This window comes from Hemitrygon akajei, chromosome 5 (genome assembly GCF_048418815.1).
Source record: "Hemitrygon akajei chromosome 5, sHemAka1.3, whole genome shotgun sequence".
Classification (NCBI taxonomy): Eukaryota; Metazoa; Chordata; class Chondrichthyes; order Myliobatiformes; family Dasyatidae; genus Hemitrygon; species Hemitrygon akajei.
This window is the reverse complement of record NC_133128.1, coordinates 90,454,884-90,474,134: the sequence shown is the minus strand read 5'-3', so window position 1 is coordinate 90,474,134 and position 19,251 is coordinate 90,454,884. Positions and strand designations below refer to the sequence as shown.

Genomic DNA, 19,251 nt, shown 5'->3' with positions numbered 1-19,251 from the left:
TTCTCTCATCAGGTCTGTTTGCCAAATTACCAAACTTATGTGTTTTCTAAATAATGATCCTGCCTGCTGACAATTACCTCTGCATTAAAATGGTCTTATTTCTTTAAATATCTCACAGTTTTAATTAGTGTTAATTAACTGATTATTTATCCAATATTCTCTTTGTGGGATCTTACACACAAATGGGCTCCAACATTTCCCTTCATGATAGTAGACCGTGTATCAAATTGTAAACATTGAATATTACAGTAATGAAAATATTCTTTCATTATAAACTGCCAAATCTTGCTTCAAATGAATTGGTGATATATTATCCTAGTGATTTTTGCCTTTTTGACAACCATTTCAGTACAGAGTGTGATCCTGCAATATAAAGGGTAGGAATGTCTTTGTTGCAAAACTGCAGATGCTCGATATCTGAAATAAAAACAGAAAATACTGGAAACTCTCAGCTTTTATGGAAAAAAAAACCCATATTTAACATTCCAGGTTGAAGTTGCCCTTGTCAGAGCTGAAAAACAAGTCAAATTTATGTTGAGGAGTTAATGGGGGATGGGGTAATAAGGAATATTTCTGATAATGAGAGGCCGAAGTAGATCTGGGGGATATGCAGTTGATGAAGCCCTTGGGCTGATAGAGTAATGGATAGATGGAAGAGAATAGAATATCAATGAACTAAAGTATGCATGAGGTGGCTTCAATAGAGTACAAATGCCAGCATAAAATTCATTGGACTGAATGTCTGATTTGTTGGATGTATGTTCTATGAAGTTTTTAAAGCAGCTTCTAATCCCCAGAATTCCTGTCAAAGAATTTGCTCTTTTATAGTGGCCTTACTAGGTCATTGAACTGTACCCCACAGTTAGACATTTACTAATGCAAAAGTGGTCAGATCCTTAAATCCAAGCTGTTTTTACAGCTCATCTCCATTTCACCACACACTGCACTTTGTGAATTGCTTTTTGCTCTATCATTAAGATTTTGCTTTCAAGATAAGTGTATCATTTTGAAAGCATTTCCTCTTTCAACATTAATCAGAGAGAGAATAATATATTTCTCTGTTCTAAAAGCTTTGGCCTGTTAGTTGTTTTAAATGCCCCATTAACTTGTTAAAAGATATCAAATAAATTATATTCGGCCACTATATTGGATTTTAGATTTATTTATTAATCAATACAGCTCACCATTTAGCAACATCAAATATATTTCCAACAAAAGAAAGCTTTAAGAGGCTTTTTGGTGGAATTGGTCAGCTTTAAGCAGGAATATTTAGCTGACTCATTTCTAAAAATACCTGTGTGGTGGTAAGGACAGCTACATTTGTTAATGAGCAAGTGGAACTTTGCACGTATGCAACTCCAGTTGGAATGTTGTTTCCAGTCTTTCTAAGCAAGATACAGACATCGTAAGACATAGGGGCAAAATTAGGCTTTTCGGCCCATTGAGTCTGCTCTACCCTTCCATCAATGCTGATTTATTATCCCTCTCATCTGCATCCTCCTGCCTTCTCCCGTATCCTTTGACACTCTTACTTATCAAGAACTCATTAACCACTGCTTTAAATAGACCAAACAGCTTGGCTTCCACAGCCAATTGTGGCAGTGAATTCCACATGTTCACCACCCTTTGGCAAAAGAAATTCCTGCCCATCTCTTTTCTAAAGGGACTTCCCTCTATTCTGAGGCTGTGCTCTCTAGTCCTGGACTCCCCCACTACAGGAAACATCCTCTCCCTATCCACTCTATCTAGGCCTTTCAATAAGCTTCATTGAAACCCCCGCTCCCCATTCTTCTAAACTCCAGTGAGTACAAGCCCAGAGCCGTCATAAGCTCATCAAATGTTAGGCCTTTCGTTCTCAGAATTATTCTTATGTACCTCCTCTGGACTCTCTCCATTGTTTGCAAGGCCAACATTTATTGGCTAAATGAATCAGCTTCTCGGTCCTTCTGATGAAGGGTACTATTGTGTAGAGAGTTTCAGGATTTTAGATTCAGTCACAATGAAGGAATAGCTATATACTTCTAGATCAGGACAATAAATACCTTGGGAGGGGAATCTGCAAGTGACACTTCCATAAATCTGCTGTTGCCTTGGTGGTAATGGTGGTGAATTTTGGAGGTTCTGGCCATGCTGTTGTGGTTGAGAGAGAGGGACAGGAATGGGTGCTTAATGTCCCATGGATTTGATATTTTAGAAAAGATACAGAAGGAGGTAAAATAGGTGGGGGAGTTGCTCTACTAATTACAATAGCACAGTTGCACTCAGAGGAGACAAATGGAGGGCTCATACACAGAGTCTCTAAGGGTAGAACTCTTAGGAAAGGCGCAGTCAATCTGATGAGATTGTACTATTGTACTACAGATTAACTCTTCCCCCCCCCCCCCCAAAGTTTACCAGGATACTGAGGAACAGATATGCAGGCAGTTTAAGGAGAGGTGTAAAAACAATAGGGTTATTGTCATGAGGACTTCCCTTATTTAAACTGAGACCTTCTTAGTGTAAGTGGTTTAGATGGGGCAGAATGTGTTAAATGCATCCAGGAGGGTTTCTTAAATCAGTACGTACATAGTCCAACAAGAGGAGGGTCTGTACTGGACCCGATGTTGGGTAATGAGCATGGCCAGGTGGCTGATCTTTCAGCGGGTGAGCAGTTAGGGAACAGAGATCACAACTCCTTAGATTTTGAGATAGCTATAAATAAGAATAAGCATGGACTTTGCAGGAGAATATTACATTGGAGCAGGGCAAATTATGAGAGCGTTAGGTAGGAATTAAGGAGAATTAATTGGGAAAAGCTGTTTTTTGTGCAAGTTGACATCTGACATGTGGAAAGTGTTCAAAGGCCAACTGCACAGAGTACAGGACAGGTATGTTCCAGTCAGAAGGAAGGACAGGATAGCAAGGTGAGAAAACTTTGGATGTTGAGAGAAGTGATGAATTTAGTCAAGAAGAAAAATGGATAGTATTTAAAGCTTAGGAAGCTAAATCAAACAGAGCCCTTGAAGATTATAAAAAAGCCAGAAAGAAACTCAACAAGATTCAGAAGCCCAGGAGGACCATGAGAAGTCCTTAACAAGTAGGATTAAAGAGAATCTGAAGATATTCTATAGATACACCAAGGGCAAGAGGATAACTAGGGAGGGAGTGGGACCACTCAAGGATAAAGGGGGGGGGGAGACATTTTCTTGGATGCAGAGAATGTGGGTGAGGTTCTTAATGAGTACTTTATATCAGTATTTACCAAGGAGAAGGACGTGGGGAATAAAGAGATCGGTGCTGAGTGTGTTGTTATACTAGGACATTTTGGGGTAAAGGAAGAGGTAGTGTTGGGTTGCTTAAAGAGCATTAATGTGGATAAGTCCCCAGGGACTGATGGAACATACCCCAGATTATTGAGAGATGCAAGAGACGAGATTGCTGCAGCCTTGACCAATATCTTTGTGTTCTCTCTAGCCACGGGTGAGGTCGCAGCGGACTAGCGAGTAGCTAATGTTATTCCATTATTCAAGAAGGGAATCAGGGATAATCCTGGAAACTCACATCAGTGGTACAGAAGTTACTGGAAAGAATTATTAGGGTTAGGATTTATGAGCATTTGGAAAACCTTGGCCTGATTAGGGAGAGTGGCTTTCTGTGGGGCAAGTTGTTTCTTACTAACTTGATTGAGTTTTTAATGAGTTACAAGGGTGATTGATGAAGCTAGAGCTGTGAATGTTGTCTACATAGATTTTAGTAAGGCATTTGACAAGATCCCTCAAGGGGGGCTCATCCAAAAGATTAAGATGCATGGGATATGTGGTGAGTGAATTGGCCATTTGGATTCAGAACTGGCATCCACAAAAGACAGGTCAAATGTAAAGAGACAGTACACTGTTAAGGGCAAGATCCTTGACAGTGTTGATGAGCAGAGAGACCTTGGGGTCGAAGTTCATAGATCCCTGAAAGTAGCTACGCAGTTTGATTGGATGGTTAGGAAGGCATATAGCATGCTTGCCTTTGTTAGTCAAGCTATTGAGTTCAAAAGTCAGGAAGCTATGTTGCAGTTTTATAAAACTCTAGTTGGACTGCATCTGAAGTATTGCATACAATTCTGATCTCCCAAATATATGTGAAAGATGTCGAAGCTTTGGAGAAGGTGCAGAAGAGGTTTACCAGGATGTTGTCTGGATTAGAGGGCATGTGCTATAATGAGAGGTTGTACAAACTTGAGTTGCTTTCTGTGGAGAGGTGAGGCTGAGGGGAGATCTGATAAAGGTTTACAAGATTATGAGAGGCATAGGTAGAGTAGACAGGGAGAATATTTTTCCCAGGGTTGAAATGTCTAATTTCAGAGGGCATGCATTGAAGGTGAGAGGGGTTATTTCAAAGGAGATGTGAGGGGCAAGTTTTTACATAGAGTGTGGCAGGTGCTTGCAATGCACTGCCTGGGGTGGTGTTAAAAGCAGAAACATGAGAGACTTTTGGGAGACGTTTAGACAGACACGTGAATGTGAGTAAAATGGAAGGATATTGGCATCATCTAGGCAGAAGAGATTAGTTTAGTTGGCCATTTGATTCCTAATTTTGTTGGTTTGACACAACATTATGGACTGAAGGATCTTTTCTTATGCTGTACTGTTCTATGTTCTGTCAGTGTAACATAGCTGAGTATCCTACTTTATGGGTGGTGCATATTCCTTTGCAGTGTGTAAAAGGGAATGCATGTATATGGTGTTGGATGGGATGCCTGGCTTCTTGAGTACTGCTAGATTAGAGCCAGGCACATCAAGATAAACTGTATTCATTATTCTTCCATTACTGTGATCCATAGGCAAAAAAAAAGCCCTGCAGACACTAGAACCCTGGAACTAAAACAGGAAATTGCTAGAGAGTCTGAACAGGTCAAGCAACATCTGTGAATGTTCAATAACCGTGAAACATTATTTGATTTAGATGAGAATGTAAAAATCATGATTAGTAAATTTGTAGATTACATTAAAATAGGTGCTGTCATTGACAGTGAAGATGGTTATCAGGATTTACTGAAGAATCTTAATCAGCTAGATAAGAATGCTGTAACCTGCCTCAATGACTATCGTCCAGTAGCACCTACATCTACTGTGTTGAAGTGCTTTGAGAGGTTGGTGATAAAACATATCAACAACTGCCTGAGAGGTGACTTGGATCCACTCCAGTTTGCCAACTGTCACAACAGGTGAACAGCAGATGCCATTTCATTGGATCTTCTCTCTGGAACATCTGAACATTGAAGATGCTTACATTAGGATGTTCTTCAAAGTTCTACAGCTCGGCATTCAAAATTATCATCCCCTCAGAAATGATTAGTAGATCTCAAGTCCTAGGCCTCAGTTCCTCCTTGTGTAACTAGATCCCTGATTTCTTCACTCGCAGACACCAGTCAGTTCGGATTTACAACATCTCCTACAACATCTCCATCAGCACAGGTGCACCTATGTGCTTCGCCCCCTGTTCTATGTGCTTTATATTTATGACTGTGAGGTTAAGCACAGCTCCAGTGCCATATTTAAGTTTGCTGACAACACCACTATGATGATGAGTTAGCATATAGGAGACAGATTGAAAATGTGACTGAGTAATGCCACAACAATGACCTCTCAATGTCAGCAAGACCAAGGAGTTGATTATTGACTTCAGGAGGAGGAAACCAGAGGTCCATGAGCCAGTCCTCAATGGGAGATCAGAGGTTCAGAGGGTTAGCAATTTTAAATTCCTTTGTGTTGTCATTTCAGAGGATCTGTCCTGGGTCCAGCACATAAGTGTCATTATAAAGAAAGCACAGAAGCACCTGTACTTTCTTGAAGGTTTGCAAAGATTCAACATGATGTCTAAAACTTTGACAAACTTGTATAGTTGATAGTTGTGTAGTGGAGAGTGTACTGACTGGTTGCATCACAACCTGGTATGGAAACACCAATGCTCTTGAATGGAAAATCCCACATAAAGTAGCTCATATGGCTCAGTACATCATGGGCAAAGCCCTCTCCAGCTTTGAGCACATCTATACGGAATGCTATCGCAGTAAAGCAGCATCCATCATCAAGGACTCCTACCATCCAGGCCATACTCTCTTCCCGCTGGTGCCATCAGGAAGGTACAAGTGCCTTGGGACTTACACCACCAGGTTCAGAAACAGCTATTACCCCTCAACCATCAGGCTCTTGTATCAGAGGGATAACTTCACTCAACTTTATTTACCCTATCACTAAACTGTTCCCACAACCTATGGCCTCACTTTCAAGGACTCTTCATCTCATGTTCTTGATACTTATTCCTTATTTGTAATATTATTGATATTTTTCCTTCTTTTTGCATTTGCACATTTTGCTGTCTTTTGCACATTGGTTGTTGGTTCATCCAGTTGTTTTTTATTATTCTATTATGTTTCTTGCATTTAGTGTGAATGCCCATAAGAAAATGAATCTCAGGGTTGTATATGGTGACATATATGTACTTTAATAATAAATTTACTTTGAACTTTGAAGGTGGCTGAGGAATTGCAAATAGAGTGTAATTTGGATAGGTGTGAGGTATTGCACAATGATGAAAACTCTGGCTTGCATCATTCAAGACCCTGAGCTTGGAAGTTGCAGTTGTGTAAGATATTGGTAAGGCTGGATTTGGTACATTGTGTTCATTTTGGTCACCCTGCTCTAGAAAAGGTAACATTAAGCTAGAAATAGTATGGAGCAGATTTACGTGTATATTCCCGGTATTTGGGGAACTGAGTTGTGGAAAGAGGTCGAGCAGGTTGGACTTTTTCACTGCAGTTTCAAAGAAGGAAGGGTGATCTTCTAGGGGTGTATGAAATTCTGAGGGTCATGGAGAGGGTCAACGTGTATAGTCTTTATCCCAGGATTGGGGAATCTAGAGGGCATAGATTTAAGATGAGAGGGGAAGAGATTTAATCAGATCTTGAGAGGAAATTTTTTTCAGCCAGAGTGGTCTGCATGTGAAATGAGCTACCAGAGGAAATGGTTGATGCAGATACATTAATAATGTATAAAAGGGAATGGACCAAAGTTTTCAAGGGCTATGGGTCAAATGTAGGCAAATAAGAGTTGCTTGGATGGGAATTATGTCATCATGGACCAGTTGAGCTGAAAAGGCCAATTTCCATACTCTATGGCAATGTTGTTATCTCTGTGTTACTTTCCACAGATGCAAATATCATGCAATGTCTGTGTTAATTTCAGAAATCTATTGAAATTGACAGACCAGTAGAGAGTACAGTATAAATGAAGTTCACAGTTCATAACTCAGTTGAAAATACTTTGATAAAAAATTAGAAATGGAGAAGATCAGCAATATTCTTTGATAGTGCTTAGAAGTATGATGCTGAAGCAGAGGAAAATAGAAGTCCTTCAGGTTTCATAGTACTGGACAATGCTTCAGATAATGTAGGGAGAGAGAGGAGGTCACGTATAGAGTAGTTTAAAGAAACTTCAAAGTGCTGTCAAAGTAATACTTAATGTTTAGCTTTGTCATTCCTCCAGTGCATTTTTCAATCCCTGGAATCTTGGTGATAATTTTGGTCTCACTGTGGTCTTGTAAGTTTTATTGTGATAAAATAGTTTATAAATGATTTTTCTGTTTATTTTAAGTTAATGTTGTTCACCTCTCACTGATGCAAAATTGCTTCAGGACGGACAACATAGCAGTTTTTCCAGTGTTCTCATTCTTGTATTTGAATTAGTTTCATAAGCAATGTTAGCACAGCCCAATGCAAGTGAAAAAGTGTTTAACAAATTTATTGGAGTTCTTTGTATTAAGGAAATAAAAGTCACAGTGGAGGCAGTGTTTTCAGATTTCTGAAATGCATTTAATAAGATACTGCAGAATAGATTATTATATAAGCTAAGAGTTCATGGCAATGCAGATTACGTTAGCATGGATATTGAATTGGCTGACAAACAGAGTCATGGTAAATAAGTCATTTTCAGATTGGCAATCTGTAACTAATGGGCTGCCACAGGTACCAATGCTGGTTCCTTGACTATTTACAATTGTAATGATTTAGATGACTAGGCTGAATGTATGGCCAAACTTGATAATAATATAAAGATAGCTGGGAAAACAACTTGTCTGCAAAGGGATAGAGATGGGTTAAGTATAATGTGGGGAAATGTGGAGTTATCAACCTTAACAGTAAGAATAGAAAGCAAGGTATTATTAAGCAGAGACAATTAAGAACACTGTATTGAAGGGGCATCTTGGTGTTCTGCAAATAAAGTAAGAGAGAGATTCAACACCTAAGCAGGCTTTTTAGCCAGTTGAGCCTGGACCAACCATCAAGCACTCATTAACACTCAACCTACATTAATCCCAGTTTTTACTTGTCAACCCTCTTCAAATTCTACCACTCACCCACACACTTCAGCTACAGTAATTAGAAATGGCCAATTAACTCACTAATCTGCTTGTCTTTGTGATTTGGGAAGAAAGCAAAGCACGTGGAGGACATCTACACAGTCACAGGGCGAATGTACAAACCACACAGATAGGTTGAACTGACAATGTCAGGTTTGAACTGCAGTGTGAGGCTCTATCAGCACTGTATCTGTGCTGCTGCAGTAATGTAAATGTAGCACCAAAAAGAAGGTAGAGCAAGTAATTAGGAAAGTTAATGGATTAATAGGCTTTATGACAAGGTATGGTAAATAAAAGGGAGGAAATTTAGGATTCTATTTTGGTATCCTTATTTGCTTGCATTAGAGAAGATTGATTAACAATTCATAGGATGAAGCAGCTGTCTTATGAGAACAATTGAATAGGTTTGGCCTGTACTCGTTTACCTTTGGAAAAACAAAAAATAATTCTTTGAAACATTCAGCAGGGTAGATGCTGAGGCAGCACAGTGCCCACAGCTGATAGAGCTGCTGCCTCAGAGCTCCAGCAGTCCAAGTTCAATCCTGGCCTCTGGTGCTGTCTGTAATGGTGTTTGCATATTCTGCCTGTGACCCTGTCTGTTTCCTCCCACATCTCACGTTGGTAAGTCAATTGGCAATTGGAAACTGCCTCTGGTGTGAAAGGCAACTCATAACGGCCTCTCATGAATTTGGGGAAGTTGAGAGGAATCTGTGGAAAATAAAATGGGATAATTGTCGGAGGAATGTAGAAAGGTGCTTGATGATGGTGTGGGCTCATGGGCGGAGTGACCTCTGTTTCTTAATGCCTCTTAAAGCCATAGTTTCCAGATAAATGGTTACCCCTTTAAGTTCTGTACTGCAAGATCTGTAGAGGCATTGAATAGTATGCTGGTTAGGTTCCTGGGCGAGTATGCTGATGAATGAACTGTGAACGAGAGGCATGAGTGCAGGGGCAGTATGTTAATGTATTGGTTAATGTAACACCTTACAGCATCAGTGTTTGGAGGGTTGGAGTTCAATTCCCGCCACTGTCTGTAAGAAATTTGTGAATTTTCCCCATGACTGTGTGGGTTTCATGTAGGTGCTCTAGTTTAATTCTACTTCCCGTTCCCTTTCCGACGTGTCAGTCCATGGCCTCTTCTACGACTGTGATGAGGCCACACTCAGGTTGGAGGAGCAACACCTTATGTTCCTTCTGGGTAGCCGCCAACCTAATGGGATGAACATTGATTTCTGGAGCTTCCAGTAATGCCCCCCCTTCACCAGTCCCATTCCCATTTCCCTCTGTCACCTTATCTCCTTACCTGTTCATCACCTCCCTCGGGTGCTCCTCCCCTTTTCCTTTCTTCCATGGCCTTCTACCTTCTCCTATCAGATACCCCCTTCCCTAGTCCTTTATCTCTTTCACCAATTGATTTCCCAGCTCTTTACTTCATCTCTCCCTCTCTCCCGGTTTCACTTACCACCCACACTACCTTGTATTTGCTCTTACCCGCCCTCCACCTCGTTACTCCGACCTCATCTCTTTTTCCAGTCCTGATGAGGGGCCTAGGCCTGAAACCTGGCCTGAAACTCTTCCATCAATGCTGCCTGGTCTGCTGAGTTCCCCCAGCATTTTGTGTGTGTTACCTAGATTTCCAGCTTCTGCTGATTTTCTCTTGTTGTTAAATAATTTTGAATGGAGACACCAGAATTTGGAGCAACAAACGACTTTCTGGAGGAATTCAGTGGGTTGAACAGCATCTTTTCAGGGTGGGGGTGTGTGGCATTGGAAGGAATTGTCCTCTGTACGAAACAACAAATCCACCAGTGACAGTTCATTGAAGGATGGGAATACTTCAGATTCAGATTAGCTTATTGTCATATACAGCAGTATGCAATGAAATTCCTTGCTTGTATGAAGTTCAGAGAATAAACAGTATACGGCTAACAGTAACTACAGTAATAACTGCAATGATGAACACTAAACAGCAGAATGGTGCAAAGAATGTCATGCAATTTGAAGCAGTGCAAAAAGAAATGCTGAGGTGATAACAGAAGCTGAGAGAGATAGAGTGGCAGCACCACTGGCAAAAGAGATGATTGGTTCAGAAGTATGATAGCTGTGGAAAAGAAGCTGTTCTTAAGTCTCGATGTCTAAACTTTCAAGTCCTTTCATCTTCTCCCAGAAGGTAGAAGAAAGAAAAGGGAATGGCCAAGGTGGCAGGCATCCTTGATGATACTACTAATTCAAACACGAGGAAATCTGCAGATGCTGGAAATTCAGGCAACACACACAAAATGCTGGTGGAACGCAGCAGGCCAGGCAGCATCTATAGGAAGAAGCACAGTCGACGTTTTGGGCTGAGACCCTTCATCAGGACTAACTGAAAGAAAATATAGTAAGAGATTTGAAAGTAGGAGGGGGAGGGGGAGATCTGAAATGATAGGAGAAGACAGGAGGGGGAAGGATGAAGCTAAGAGCTGGAAAGGTGATTGGCAAAAGGGATACAGAGCTGGAGAAGGGAAAGGATCATGGGATGGGAGGCCTAGGGAGAAAGAAAGGGGGAGGGGAACACCAGAGTTAGATGGAGATGGAAAGTAGGAAGTTAGAGAAATCAATGTTAGGCAAAAGGGATACACAGCACGTTATATTCCGTCTAGGTAGCCTCCAACCTGATGGCATGAACATTGATTTCTCTAACTTCCGTTAATGCCCCTCCTCCCCTTCTTACCCCATCCCTATTTATTTATTCCCCTCCTTTTTTTCTCTCTCTCTGCCCCTCTCACAATCACACTTTGCCTGCTCCCCATCTCCCTCTGGTGCTCCCCTCCCCCTTTCTTTCTCCCCAGGCCTCCCGTCCCATGATCCTTTCCCTTCTCCAGCTCTGTATCCCTTTTGCCAATCACCTTTCCAGCTCTTAGCTTCATCCTTCCCCCTCCTGTCTTCTCCTATCATTTCAGATCTCCCCCTCCCCCTCCTACTTTCAAATCTCTTACTATCTTTTCTTTCAGTTAGTCCTGACAAAGGGTCTCGGTCCAAAACATCGACTGTGCTTGTTCCTATAGATGCTGCCTGGCCTGTTGCATTCCACCAGCATTTTGTGTGTGTTGCTTGATATTACTAACTGCCCTGATGCAATGCATCATGAAAATTGACTGAATGGGAGGAAGTGATGAGCTTGTGATGGACTGCCTAGCGTTTACCATGCTCTGCAGGTTCTGGTGGCCCAAAGCAGAGTGGCTGGTACCTGCTGAATCCCCCTTTTACTGCCTTTTGCAGATGATCTCTCCTAAGATTCATTGTGCTTATACCAAAACAGGTGGCTGGGGAGGGGATGATGGGTTGAAAAGAATTCAAATTGTCTGTTAGACTTTGGCAGGGTGAAGAGTGTCATTATTGAAGCACACAAATTCCTAACGGGACATTGTAATGTTCCACTAGTCAAACAAAGGGGCATAATTACAAGATAAGGTCATTTAAAACAGATGTACAATAGAGGGTGGTGAATCTCTGGACAGAATTGGGAGGTTGTAGAGGCTAAATCATTGGAAGTACTTAGTTGGTAATTGGTTTATTATTATCACAGTGAGACGGTGAAAAACTTTGATCCAGACAGATCATTCCATCTGGGCAGTGTAATGGGAAAAACAATAAGGGAATGCAGAGTATTCTGTTACCATTATAGAGAAAGTACAGTGGACAAATATGGGCCACAATCAATGACTTTTCAAAGGATTATGGAAGTGAGGGCTATTGGGCTATTACTAGGAAGAGGAGACGAGGCTAATACTAGGAAGGGGGAATGGGAATGGAGGGATATGGATTATGTGATGGCAAGTAAGTTTTGTTTAGATTGGCATCGTGGTCACCATGGACATTATGGACTGAAGGGCCTGTTGTTGTGTTGTACTGATAAATGTTATTGAATGGCAGGGCATGCTGGTAGGGGTGACCGAATGGCCTACTCCTGCTCTGATAACTTTTGTGTTCTCGTGGTCCTGTTGGAAAGGAACCCAGACTGTTCCTATTTGCCCACAGCCGGATTAGGAGTTGAAGGAGATTCTCCTTGTTGACCTGGAACCTCAGCAGTCCCTGAGTGCAGGTGTGGCTGCGTTGGTTACTCTGTCCTGCGGCTCCCTATCCGTGTAACTTGCCGTTAGTTTTCTTGTCAGCTTTGCTGTCTGAGCTTTCCCTCCTACCCCCACCCCCAGGGGGCAGGAGGGGGAGGGAAAGGAAGGCTTTGCAGCTAAAACCAAGCAGTTGCTCTGCTTTGCCACTGATGGGCAAAGTATTGCTCTTCGCACAAACCACCTGATTATTTGTGGAAGCTCTCAGCTGTTAGGGAGGGGGAGTGGACAGTCTATCTCTGTAACCAGCAATGTCTAGGTCAGCGCTGGATCAGCAAGACAACATATCGTGGTCCGTCTGCAGTGAGAAGTGCACTGCAAGCACTATTTTTCCCTCTTCACTGTTTCTTCCATCTACCTGCTTCTGAGTAAGTGAGAACTCTGATCAGTCTTTCGGGAGGGAGCGACTATTTCAATTGCATGAAGCTTAATAGAAGAGCTTGTGTTTGTCTGTGAACATTTTTATGATGTCTAGAACGACAGATGAAGCATATTTTGTCTTTCTGGTAATGTCGAGAGCTTGGGAACAAGTATTAGCCTGCTGTGGGTGCATAGCTGAGCATTTTGTTTTGCTTGCAGGGATTGTTTTGGTAGTTTCATCTGTTGTGTTGTACTGGTGCCCGCCCTGCCCTGCATCTGACAAGTTGGGCTTTGTTTCAGGAAAGGAAATTGCCACTGCTGCATTTTACAGTGTATTCAGCATAGACAAGTAAAATCAGATCACTTTCCCCACAGAAAAACTGGAAATCTGAAATAAAAGCAAGAAAATCCCGGAAATATTCTGTAGTCTAGATGGATAACTTTCCTTGATAGCGCACTGGAAACAGATTCATTTGTAACTTTACAACGGATGGAAGAAAAATCAAATTGTAGTCCTAAGCGGGGAAAGATATTGGAGGGAATAGCTCTCACAAAAGATTTGCCACAGGCTTTAATGGGTAGTGATCATACTGTGGGATAATTCACTGATGTGGTAAATAACTGCACTGTAATTTCTCAGGTTCTATATGATTCCATAGCTTTGCAATATCTATTTTATTGCAGTTGTGTATTGTAAAGGACTGTGTATTTTGGAGTGGTGTAGTATCATGTTTTAGTTTATGATTATAATGTGTACCAAGGTACAAGGAAGAGCTTTGATCATTCAAGCTGACAGATCATTCCATATATTGGGGTTTCACGTTCAAACTGACATTCATAATTGGCAAGCAAAAATTGTTGCGCAAGTCATTAACCAGAATTCTCCAGGGAGATAAACATCATTACAGACTTAAGACTGGAAGATAATAATTGAATCGATAAAGTATAGAACATTAGTGCACAAGAACAGTATAAAGTAAATTTTATTATCTAAGTACATATATGTCATCATATACAACCCTGAGATTCATTTTCAGCAAATCTATAGAATAGTAACTATAACACGGTTATAGTAGACAGCATGGTAGCATAGTGATTAGCACAACGCTTTATAGTACGGGTGAACTGGGTTCAATTCCTGTTGTTGCCTGTAAGGAGTTTGTACATTCTCCCGATGACTGCAGGGGTTTGCTCCAGGTCCTCTGGTTTCCTCCCACGGTCCAAAACATAGCTTAGGTTGTAATTAGTCATTGTAATTTGTCCTGTGATTAGGCTCAGGTTAAATCGGGGGACAGCTGGGTGTTAAGGCTCGAAGGGCCAGAAGGGCCTATTCTGCGCTGTATCTCAATAAAATTTGATTTTAAAGTATCGGTGAGAGACTGCCAAACTGTGCAAATGCAAAAAGAAGAAATAATAATATAAATAAATAAGCACTAAATATCGACAACATGTGATGAAGAGTCCATTGGTTGTAGGAATATTTCAATGGTGGGACGAGTTAAGTTATCCCCTTTGTTCTCTGGGCCCTTCGGGCCACAATCTCCGTACCAAACACAATGCCAACTTAAATTAATTGCTTCTGCTTTTACATGCTCCATATCGCTCTATTCCCCCCATGTTTATGTGCCTTTCTAAAAGCCTCTTAAATGCCTTTATAGTTCTGCTATTGCAACATGTTCAAGGCACCTACCAGTCTCTGTTTGTAAAAAAAACTTCCCCTGCACATCTCCTTTAAATTTCACCTTCCCACCTTAAAGCAATGCTCTCTAGTATTTGACATTTCTATGCCTGGAAAATGATTCTGACTGCATCTCTCGTGACTTTATAAACTTTGAGCAAGTCTCCTTGCTGCCTTGGCTGTTCTGGAGAAACAACCCAAGTTTGTCCAACTTCTAATAGCACGTGCTGTCTAATCTAGGGAACATCCTGGTATCCTCTTCTGCACCCTTTCCCATGGCTCCACATCCTTCCTATAGCAAGGTGACCAGAACTGCACATACTACTCCAAGAGCGGCCTGACTGAAGTTTTATACAGTTGCAAATTAGAAAGGGTAAGTCTATTAGTTTGGGTCCAAAACACTCCTGCACTGCTGCTCTATCTTCCATCTAATCGACATAGTCATGCAATCAATTCCAGTCCAACGCAGTTATTCTTGGGAACACTTTATCTTGTGTAGTTTTCTAATACCAAATACTTCCAAGACTGAGTAATTCCTGTTTCAGCGGATACACAGAATGTTTCTCAAATTGGAAGATCTTACTGAGTGCATAAAAAAGAGGCCTGTGGTTACCACCCAAGAAGTAGTTTGTGAATTATGTCACTAGGAAGGTTTCTTATGTTCTTTGCTATTTTTAGATATATTTTTGGATGAAATTGTTTTCAACCCCATTTTTTCATAACTTGTTTTTATCATTCTATCAATTGATTCAATTTTATTTTCCCTTTCCTTATTTGTTCACATTCAAGAGGTTGACCATATTGAGATTTATAAAATTTTGATGGGGAATAGAAAAGGTGAATGCTAACAATCTTTTCCCCAGAGTGCAGAAGTGTAAAACTAGAGGGCATATGTTTAATGTGAGAGGGAAAAGATATAAAGGGGACCAACTTTTTCCTCACACAGGGTGGCAGGTATGTGGAACCAGCTGCCAGAGGAAGTAGTAAAGGCAGGTACAATTACGATGTTTCAAAGACGTTTGACTAGGTACAAGGATAGAAAAGATTTTTTTGATTGAGATATACAGCCTAGTAACAAGCCCGTGCCACCCAATTACACCCATGTGACCATTAACCTACTAACCCTTATGTCTTTGGAGTGTGAGAGAAACTGGAGCACCCAGAGGATACTCACTCGGTCATGGGAAAATAGATAAATTCCTTATAGACAGTGGTGGAGTTGAAGCAACACATAAAATGCTGGGAGAGCCCAGCAATGGGACCCGGGTCGCTAGCACTGTAATAACATTACACCAATTGCTATGATGTAGACCAAACACAGCTAAATGGGACTAGCTCGCAGTGATCCAGGATGCCTTCCAGGACAAATCTGTCTGCTTGATTGGCACCTTAGCCACAATGCTAAACTTTCCTTTTCTCCATCAATTAATCTCCTAAGCTACTGTAATGCCACCTCCAAAACCCACCATGGGACTCCCTACCCAACAGCACTGTGGGAGCACCCTCACCAGAAAAACGGCAGCACTTTCAGATGGCAACACCACCATCTTCTCACAGGCAAGGTAAAACATGCAATACTGCAGATGTTAGGGATGTGGAACAAGAATACAAAAAATGTTGGGGACAGCATCCTATCAGTCATATACCATCTATATATTAAGAAAAATAAATTAGGCCCAAGACCAGAAACATCAGCATCTTTTGTTCTATGTCATATTTCACTTGCCGTGCTGTTTGTTTCTAGTGCTTTCAGTAGATATTTAATTTTTAATTAAGGAACTATTTCCTTGAGACTCTTGAGCCACAATGCAGCCTGTATCCCTTCTAATGTAGAAAATCAATCTTGTTCTCATTTCCTCTAAACCGCAATGTTTTAAGAAAGATTGCTAATTTCATGATTCTAATAGCTCTCAACTTTCGCTCACTCATCTCCACCTCTCTCTGTCACCATCTCTTCTCTATTAAGGCATAGATTTGATCAAAATTTTCGTTGTATTCCAAAATATTGCCTGGTAATATTGATTTTGTGAAGCTCCAATCAGACTGTTTTACAATGAAGAAGGTACAATATATATGCAAGATTGTCTTTTGAATTCTGTACAGCTTTCAAAAGCTTCAAAGATAGCGTAACGTGAAGACAGAAACCTAGTTCTTAGTCATGAGGAGATCAGCAAGCTTTGTGTATTGTCTCTTGAAATTTACTTACCTTTATTTTATGCTTGAAAATTACCAATCTCCCCCAACATCCTCACCCTCCAAAAATTTATATTTGAATTGAATTTTTATTGTTTATGCCAGTCAGTGCAAAGCTGTACCGTTAGACTACAGTTAGCTGTAAAGCTTCACACTGCTTGGAGATTTTCAGAGGTAGGAGGTCCCATGGACATCACTGTATATGAAGCATGGGTTATCTTTGCTACTTTGATGAAGCCTGCTGTGTGATCAGCCGTGGAGGTCTGGAATGTTGAGAATTTTAAAAGTTACATCCAGGATGCTGTAGCAAATAATCTAGGTGAAAAAATGCAAGTATTTATTTCATTTCATTGGTGTTTGAACTGGGCAAATATGAGGTGATAACTTGGGAGAACAAAATGTAAAGGGAAAGTATGCAGTCAATGGCCAAGCCCCTAATGCGTTGATGTACAGAAACACCTTGAGGTCCAAGTTTGTAGCTCTCTGAAAGTGCCTTTATAAGTTGATGGGGTGGTAAATAAGATGTACTGTATGGCATGTCTGCCTTTAATAGTTGAAGCACTGAATTCAAAAGTGAGGAAGTTATATTACAGTTTTACAAAATTCTGGTCAATCTGCATCTGGATTTCTGGCCAGTTCCATCATAGAAAGGATGTAGAGGCTATGAAGAGGGAGCAGAAGGTGTTTACCAGGAATCTGTCTGGATTAGAGGACACATTTTATAAGGAGAGGTTTGATGAACTAAGATTGTTTTCTGTTGAGCAGCAGAGAAGAGACCTCAGAATCAGGTTTATTATCATTGACAAATGTAATGAAATCTGTTGTTCTGCTGCAGAAGTACAGTGCAAGATATAAAAGTTACTCAAGTTACAAATATAAATAGTGCAAAAGAGGAACAGTGAGGTAGAGTTCATGGGTTCATGGACGGGTTAGAAATCTGATGGCAGAGGGGAAGAAGCTGTTCTTAAAAGTTGAGTATGAGTCTTCAGGCTCCTGTACCCTCCTCCCTGATGGTAGTAACACTAAGAGGACATGTCCTGGATGGTGAGGATCTTTAATAATGGATGCTATCTTCTTGAGGCACTACCTCTTAAAGATGTCCTTGATGACAAAGAGGGTTATGGAACAGGCTGAGTCTACAATCCCCTGAGGCTCTTGCGATTCTATATATTGGAGGCTGCATACCAGACTGCAATGTAACCGGAATACTCTCCACTGTACATCTGTAGAAATTTGTAGGAGCCTTTGTTGATATACCTATTCTCCTCAACTTCCTAATGAAGTTGAGCCACTGTGTTTCTTCTTCATGTTTGAGGCCCTGGCAGAAAGATATAAGAGTATGAGAGGCATAGAGAGACAGCTGGGATCTTTTTTCCCATGGTCAAAGTGTCAAAATAGAGGGCGCATTTACAATGAGAAGGGCAAAGTTCAAAGGAGAAGTGTGGAGCAAATTTCATACACAGAGAATGATGGGTGCCTGGAATAGACTGACAGGGGTGATAATAGAGGCAGACATGATGGAGGCATTTAAGAGGTTCTTAGGCAGAGGTATAGACCCATGTGCAGGTGGAAGGAATTAGGTGTCATTAGCTTAACTAAATTGGCACAACATTGAGGGCTGAGGGTGTGTACTGTTCTGTGTTCCACTTATTTTAAACAATTCAATTTATTGTTTAATTTTAATGTTAGATACCAGGATGTCAATTTGATAATCAAGAATCATGCAGTCAAGTAACAAATATCTATTCATTTTTTCTGACTTGAATCTTGAAAATGGTGGTGATACGATGGTAGTTGAGAGTGTTGTGACTGGAAGTGGAAGGTCAGTACGGAAACCTCCAGAAATTGGTCCAGGATTAAGGTAGTGTGTATTTCATCATTAATGCTCACGGCATTCAGAGCAGTCACAAAATGATTGAGTGAACTTGGCCTTTTCTCCTTGGAGCGACAGAGGATGAGAGGTGACCTGCTATAAGTGTATAAGATGATGAGAGGCATTGATCGTGTGGATAGTCAGAGGCTTTTTCCCAGGGCTGAAATGGTTAACATGAGAGGGCACAGTTTCAAGGTGCTTGCAAGTAGGTACAGAGGAGATGTCAGGGGTAAGTTTTTACGCAGAGTGGTGAGTGCATGGAATGGACTGCCAGCGACGGTGGTGGAGGTGGTTACAGTAAGGTCTTTTATGAGACCCTTGGATAGGTACATGGAGCTTAAAAAACCAGAGGGCTATGAGTAACCCTAGGTAATTTCTAAAATGAGTATATGTCCGGCAAGGCATCGTGGGCCAGACGGCCTATATTGTGCTGGAGATTTTCTATGTTTCCATGTAATAAGAGGTGCTGGCAATTTACTATTTTTGATTGTATCCTCACCCTTCATATGATGATGGCCAAGAGATGGGTAGAAAATAACCTTTTGTAAAAGGAAGGAGTAATTATTCTGAGGAGTGGGGCAAGGAATACAAATAAAAATAGATTCTACATGCTGGAACCTGAAATAAAAATAGAAAAGGATGGTAAAACT

At 41.0% G+C, this 19,251-nt stretch overlaps 1 protein-coding gene across 7 annotated transcripts in view; it reads left to right on the top strand.

The window, feature by feature from the left end:
- Window positions 1-19,251, top strand: part of dgkh (diacylglycerol kinase, eta) — a 522,439-nt gene that overhangs the window by 272,635 nt on the left and 230,553 nt on the right. Inside the window, exon 1 of one of the 7 annotated variants that reach the window (XM_073046016.1) lies at window positions 12,744-12,865. The exons of the other annotated variants lie outside the window; for them this stretch is intronic. The gene's annotated coding sequence lies outside the window, so the exon portion shown is untranslated. Of the gene's footprint in view, window positions 1-12,743; window positions 12,866-19,251 lie in introns of those variants that run through there. 7 annotated transcript variants of the gene reach the window in all.